A 7,985-nucleotide genomic window follows, 5' to 3' on the forward strand; every position below is an offset into this window, starting at 1 on the left:
TGCTTCTGTAAAATGCGGATGGGAGACGTGTCATTATTTTTCTCTCACAGGGTTGCCCTGAGAAAGCGACGCAGTAAAAAGCAAAGTGTATTGCAAACAGTGCAATACTACGAAAAAGTTAATTTCTGATTTGTTATCTCAGGTTTGTAGTACCTAAAGGGCTGATGACAAAAGGCAGCCATTCATGTAAAAGCACCTAAATGGGAAAAGTCTCTATTTTATTTATGAAACTCTTTCAGTGTCTGCTTTATATCTACTCTTCCTGATACTCATTGAAAATACACATAATTTCATCTTCCTCATAGCCTGACATTCTTTTCCTTTTTAATGAACTGGAAAACATAAGAACTAGCATCATATTCTCTCTTTCTCCATCCTTTTCATCATTTTAACTACTCATATAACGGAGCCTTCAATTGTGGGTCACATGTCAATCAGCCATTTCCAGAATTGATTTGAAAAACTATATTTAGATATGAGATTGCCTTTTCAGTAGATACAACCATCTTTTCCACTCCTTCTTTTCCACTTAGCTCTTCCATAAGCTATCCAGTCCCCTATTCTCTGGTTTATCAGTGGACTTCTACCAGTAATACTTTTTCTATCTGCCTGAATCATTGTGTTAGTTGATTTTCCAACATTCTTTTCCAGCTGATATCGAACCTTGAGTTATTCCATCTATCTGTTTCATTGCTCTTGCTCCAGGGCTGTTAGCTATTCTCTAGCTAATCTCCAGAGATTGCTAGAGAGAATCATCCATCCTATATCCATGCATGCCCTTGTGAATGTCCTGTCTGGACCTAGCTGGAACTCACCTAACCACAGGCAAAATGAATGTAGCAGCTAAATAGCTGGGTTTGCAAAATTTGTTCTGAACCAAGCTACATTGCCCACAGACATTACTTTTTCCTGCACTGCTCAGGCTCTGACTTTTTACCTCCTCATTCCATTTGTGTTTGCCCCACTTCCAATTTTGGCATCTCGGTTTATTATTACATGCTTCATCTTCTGGCTTTAAGCTCATCTCCAAGGGCTGTCATGTTCAAACTCATTAGCCAATATTTTGAATACTCTGGCTTTGGCCCAAGACTAGGTTTTATGACTGTGTTAGTCCATTCTCATGCTGCTAATAAACACATACTCGAGACTGGGTAATTTATAAAGGAAAGAAGTTTAATTGGCTTACAGTTTCACAGGTCTAGTGAGGCCTCAAGAAACTTAAAATCATGGCAAAAGGGGAAGCAAACACCTTCTTCACATGGCAGCAGCAAAGAGAAGTGCAGAGCAAAGGAGGGGAATCGTCCCTTATAAAACCACCGGATCTCGTGAGAACTCACTCACTATTTACTTATTGTTTTATCTTTAGAACATGACAAAAGCCCTTTGTCTTAGGCACTCAATAAAAGGTGCCAAATCAATGACTAAATAAACAAATGAGTATGTCTTTGTGCAAAATAAACTGCTACATAAGAATGTCACTTTCTCAAGAAATCTTATAGAAAGTTTTGCAATCCTGCATAGGAGACTTTAAAGAGCAGAACTGCTTTTTTCAAGCTAAACATTGAAGGAATTTTGTGAGGTAGTATCTTGACAAGTTTCCTCATCCATTTCTTCATAATTTCTCCTTAAATCTGGCATTTTACAGCCCAGGTCTCAGTTTTCTCATGGTGCTCTTTGATGGTATAGCTCCTTTATTGAGTGACTCCGCTAAGATTTTTCCCATTCAGATACCACCTCCCCAAATCTCTCTCCACTGCCAAATCTGTTTGCTGTCCACTTCCTGTTAGCCTCTGTACGAGGCTGTTTGGCTAATCTTATACAGGCTTACATCAGTGATAATGGCTTAATGCTTTATGCTTCAGGGAGAAAAATAGGTATTATAATAAAGTTCTTAAAGTACTTTAATCCCTAAGAGTTACTTTTAATGAATTCCTTTCTTCACTTATTTCCTCTCTAATTTCCCCTAATTTCCCCCTTTTTAATTTTATAATATTTATTTCCTAAATAATCTACCTATGCTAAAGTGAGCTTGGCCTTACAGTATTCTTCATTGTGTCTTTCATATTATCCTCCCACTTCTCCTTACTATACTTTTGCATAATAGTTGTCTAATGAGTTTTTATGAAAATAAATTTATTGCAAACAAATGTAAGTGACTGAGAAGTTATTTGTAAAAAAATGTAGTAAGCATCAGTCAATGGCTCACTATTTTAGTTGTGATTTTTCTGAAATTTGAGGATCAAAAGAATATGTGGACTAAAATACATGTTGGCATCATCTGGGATTTTATTGTTGTGGGATGTAATGTCTCTAGACCAGATTTTTTTCCCCTCATTTATTAGCTTGATGAATGTCACAATATGTATGTGAAATATATTGAGCGGATATAATTAGTCCCATTTCAAGTTGGAAACTGAGGCACTGAGAGGTTAACTAAAACTACATTAGTTTTTAGTAATAAGTTGTAAGCATCTTCAGGTCAAAGGTGATATCTTAGTATAGCCTGCCTTTCTACACAAGCGTATCTTCATGTGGTCTGCACCCAGTAAACGATTGTGGGCTTGGAATGTCTGGAAGTGGTCCTAGATTTTATTACCTCCTGCCTAGTGTTCTTTCCATGGCACTATTTTGCTTCATAAAGAGGGCATTACCAATTGGAAGTGGGCGCTTTATTAAATTTGACCTGCTACCTGTAGCCGTGGGCAATACAAGATTAAACAATTCACTTTCTAAATAGGTGGAGGGTTAGAATGGGAAGGTACTTTGCACCAATCAAATCTCCCTGATTTTTGTTTATGGGACAAGCCACTCCAGTTGACTTTGGGCTCTTGTAATTCTTAACAGAATCCAAGTTGTAACCAAGGTATGGATTATAACCAACACTGCTGATCTCCAGCCAAATTTGTACCAGCTAATGACTTTTTGCTGCCACCACATATTAGTTTTAGCAACGAATCATGGCCAAGTTTCATATTGCCTCAGGGAAATGTGCTAGATGTTGAAATGGAAATAGGTGAAGTGGGGGATATGAAGTACAGGGGGCACATTTCAGGGAGTGAAACTCAAGGGCATATATATCATCGTGCTATAAAGCAGTGCTATAAATCATCAAGAACTGGTTGTAAGTTACATGGTTAGGGATGCCAACCATCTGGACATGATGGTGCATTAATAGTGACTATCAAACAAAATACCCAAGTGCAGATGTTCATTATATTTCATTAACGTGAATCCTAGAGGTTTGTTTTTAATTCTATGTAACTATCCTGATTGCCTGAAGTATATGTACAAAATTGGTTTAATACAATTTTGAATGGGATGATTGGTCATTTATATAAATGATGTGGAAAGCTTTTGAATTTTCTCTCTCTGTGCTATATACATTAAAACAAAAACAATCCATACATTATATGTAATAGCTTAGTACTTATGCATTTATCTTTAGGTTATAGAATGGGAGAGATAGGTTTTGACAAAATGGTGTTTAACCTTCTTGAATAGGGAAACTCTTGAAAACAACCATTGTCTATTTTCCAAGGTTCAAGGAAAACTAAACATTGACAGAATCTTTCTAGATAAAGATTGTTATCAAGGCTCCAAAAAGTTAGATGAATCATTACGATCATCATTATTCTAATGTGCAGACTAGTGTAGGGAACATTTGCAGTCAATTTATAATTAGGGTCAGGATATGAGGATTTTAGTGAAATTGAGCCAAATTGATTAAATTGTTGTTCTCAAACCCCATGCTTCATACTATAGCATACAAGGATAAACATTTTGTTTCAGTCTTCCAACTGAGAAAAAACGTTTTTCACATAAAATATCACTTTTAATTCATCATCTTAATATCATTTTTTTGTGGTACCATAGCCACTGAAGTTTAAGTGGTTTTGGATTCAGATTTCTCATAATTTGTGCCAGTATTCTTTATTTACCCAGCTGGACTTCACAGTTACCAAACATATTATTATCTTGCTAAAGGAGCCACAATACCCTATGACTAGATCATTGAACTATCAGAGGAGGAAATATTGTCACACCAAGAAGTCACAATACCTATCCATTTTAAACTTCACATTTGGGAAACCAGGAATCTTTGAGAAACAATACAGAAAATTTACTAAAGAAAGAAATACAGGAACAACCAGCAATCCTAAGAGGAGCCACAGACCCTCTGAAGGAAGCAGACTGCTACTGCAGGACCTGGGAGACACCCCAAATACTGTGAGTGCCCCAACTGCACAAGTGGTAAGGGGAGAGCCTCCTCCCCCAGTACATCCCCGACTGGAGAAACTGAAGTTCTGTTTGCAGGAGAAGTTTCCGACCTTACCTGGAGCTCCGATCTTACCTGGAGCTGCGACCTTACCTGGAGCTGAGTCAATTTAGAGAGCCGAGTGAAATACAGGGGTAGAAGAAGCAGCAGAAAGGCCCCAGGAGCTCGCTGGGTCCCCAAGCAGCCCATTCCTGCCTGGCACTAGAGGAATTGATTGGGAGGGTGGCCAGAGGAGCAGGAGGTAAAACTCCACAGGAAGAAGGACATCTCTAGCTTAACTGTGTAACAATTTGAATAGGATGAGAAGCCTCCTGCCCAGAACTTGGGGAGGGCACAAATCTAGTGTGCAGACTTCACAGTGTGGGGAAGAACCAAACCCTTTTCTTTCACAGCTGGAAGGCAGATAGCTGGGGGCAAGTTTTCAAGCCTGGCTTGCCTACCTCCAGGAAACAGACTCAGGGCTGTTGAGGGGGCCACAGTGGGAATGAGACTGGCCTTTGGTTTGCATGGAAACTGGGTAAGGCCTGTGACTGCTGGTTTTCCCACATTTCCCTGACAACCTACATGACTCAGCAGAGGCAGCTATAATCCTCCTGGGTACACAAATCCAGTGACCTCGGAATCCCACCCCATCCCCCACAGCAGCAGCAGCAGCAGCAAGACACGCCCAAGGAGAGTCTGAGCTCAGATATGCCTACCCCTGCCCCCAACCAGATGGTCCTTCCCTACCCACCCTGGTAACAGAAGTCAAAGGGCATATAATCTTGGGAGTTCTAGGGCCCCACCCACCACCAGTCCCTCTCCATACTACTACAGCTGATGCTCTCTGAAAGGCACCACCTCCTGGCAGAAGGTCAACCAGCCCAAAAATAGAGCATTAAACTGCCAAAGCTAAGCACCCTCATGGAGTCCATTGCACCCCCCTCCACCTCCACCGGAACAGGCGCTGGCGTCCGCAGCTGAGAGACCCATAGACAGTTTACATCCCAGGACTCTGTGCAGACAATCCCCAGTACCAGTCCAGAGCTGGGAATACTTGTTGGGTGGCTAGACCCAGAAGAGAGATAACAATCACTGCAGTTCCGCTCACAGGAAGCCACATCCGTAGGAAAAGGGGGAAAGTACTACATCAAGGGAACACCCCGTGGGACAAAAGAATCTGAACAACAGACTTCAGCACTAGACCTTCCCTCTGACAGAGCCTACCCAAATGAGAAAGAACCAGAAAACCAACCCTGGTAATATGACAAAACAAAGCTCTTCAACACCCCCCAAAAAATCACCCTAGTTCACCATCAATAGATCCAAACCAAGAAGAAATCTCTGATTTACCTGAAAAAGAATTCAGGAGGTTGTTATTAAGCTAATCAGGGAGGCATCAGAGAAAGGTGAATCTCAATGCAAGGAAATCCAAAAAACAATACAGTAAGTGAAGGGAGGAATATTCAAGAAAATAGATAGCTTAAAGGAAAAACAATCAAAAATTCAGGAAACATTGGACACACTTATAGAAATGCAAAATGCTCTGGAAAGTCTCAGCAATAGAATTGGACGAGTAGAAAAAAGAAATTCAGAGCTCAAAGACAAGGTCTTTGAATTAACCCAATCCAACAAAGACAAGAAAGAGTAAAAATACATGAACAAAGCCTCCAAGTAGTCTGAGATTATGTTAAATAACCAAACCTAAGAATAAGCGGCAGAAAGAGGAAGAAAATACATCTAAAAGTTTGGCAAACATATTTGGAAGAAAAATGGAGGAAAACTTCCCCAGCCTTGCTAAAGACCTAGACATCCAAATCAAAGAAGCACAAAGAACTCCTGGGGAATTCGTTGCAAAAACATCATTGCCTAGGCACATTTTCATGTTATCTAAAGTTAAGACGAAGGAAAAAATCTTAAGAGCTGTGAGACAGAAGCACCAGGTAACCTATAAAGGAAAACCTATCAGATTAACAGCAGATTTCTCAGCAGAAATCATACAAGCTAGAAGGGATTGAGGCCCTATCTTCAGTCTCCTCAAACAAAACAATTATCAGCCAAGAATTTTGTATCAAGTGAAACTAAGCATCACACATGAAGGAAAGATACAGCCTTTTTCAGACAAACAAATACTGAGAGAGTTTGCCACTACCTAGTCAGCACTAAAAAAAACTGCTAAAAGGAGCTTTAAATCTTGAAACAAATCCTGGAAACACATCAAAAAAGAACCTCTTTAAAGCATAAATCACACAGAACCTATGAGACAGAAATACAAGTTAAAAAGCAAAAACAAAAAACAAAAAAATGAAAGTACACAGGTAACAAATAGCATGATGAATGCAACGGCACCTCACATTTCAATACTAACGCTGAATGTAAATGACCTAAATGATGCCTTTAAAAGATACAGAACTGCAGAATGGATAAGGACTCACCAACTAACTATCTGCTGCCTTCAGGAGACTCACCTAACACATAAGGACTCACATAAACTTAAAAGGGTAGAAAAAGGCATTTCATGAAAAAGGACACTAAAAGCAAGCAGGGGTAGCTATTCTTACATGAGACAAAACAAACTTTAAAGCAACAGCAGTTAAAAGAGATGAAGAGGGACATTATATAATGATAAAAGGCCTTGTCCAACAGGAAAACATCACAATCCTGAACATATATGCACCTACTACTGGAGACCAAGTTTATAAAACAATTACTAACAGACCTAAGAAATGAGAGAGAGTAACACAATAATAGTGGGGGACTTCAATACTCCACTTACTGCACTAGACAGGTCATCAAGAAAGAAAGTCAACAAAGAAACAATGGATTAAACTTTATCTTGGAACAAATGGACTTAACAGATATATACAAAACATTTCATCCAACAACTCCAAAATACACATTCTATTCAACAGCACATGGAACTTTCTCCAACATAGACCATATGATAGGCCATAAAATGAGCCTCAGTAAATTTAAGAAAATTGAAATTATATCAAGCACTCTCTCAGACCACAGGTGAGAAAAACTGGAAATCAATTCCAAAAGGAACCTTCAAAACCATGGAAATTAAATAACCTGCTCCTGAATGAGCACTGGGTCAAAAATGAAATCAAGATGGAAACTAAAAAATTCTTCGAACTGAATGACAATAATGACACAACCTACCAAAACCTCTGGGATACAGCAAAGGCAGTGCTAAGAGGAAAGTTCATAGCCCTAAATGCCTACATCAAAAAGACTGAAAGAGCACAAACTGACATTCTAAGGTCATACTTCAAGGAACTAGAGAAACAAGGACAAACCAAACCCAAACTCAGCAGAAGAAAGGAAATAACAAAGATCAGAGCAGAAATAAATGAAATTGAAATAATACAAAAGATAAATGAGACAAAAAGCTGGTTCTTGGAAAGATAAATAAAATTGATAGACCATTGGCAAGATTAACCAAAAAAAGAAGAGAGAAAATCCAAATAACCTCACTAAGAAACAAAAAGAAGATATTACAACTGATACCACTGAAATATGAAAGATCATTCAGGGCTACTTTGAACACCTTCATGCACATAAACTAGAAAACCTAGAAGAGATGGATAAATTCCTGGAAAAAGACAACCCTCCTAGCTTAAATCAGGAATTAGATACCCTGAACAGACCAATAACAAGAAGCGAGATAGAAATGGTAATTTAAAAATTACCAACAAAAAGGGTCCAGGACCAGATGAATTCACAG

This window comes from Gorilla gorilla, chromosome 14 (assembly GCF_029281585.2).
Source record: "Gorilla gorilla gorilla isolate KB3781 chromosome 14, NHGRI_mGorGor1-v2.1_pri, whole genome shotgun sequence".
Lineage (NCBI taxonomy): Eukaryota > Metazoa > Chordata > Mammalia > Primates > Hominidae > Gorilla > Gorilla gorilla.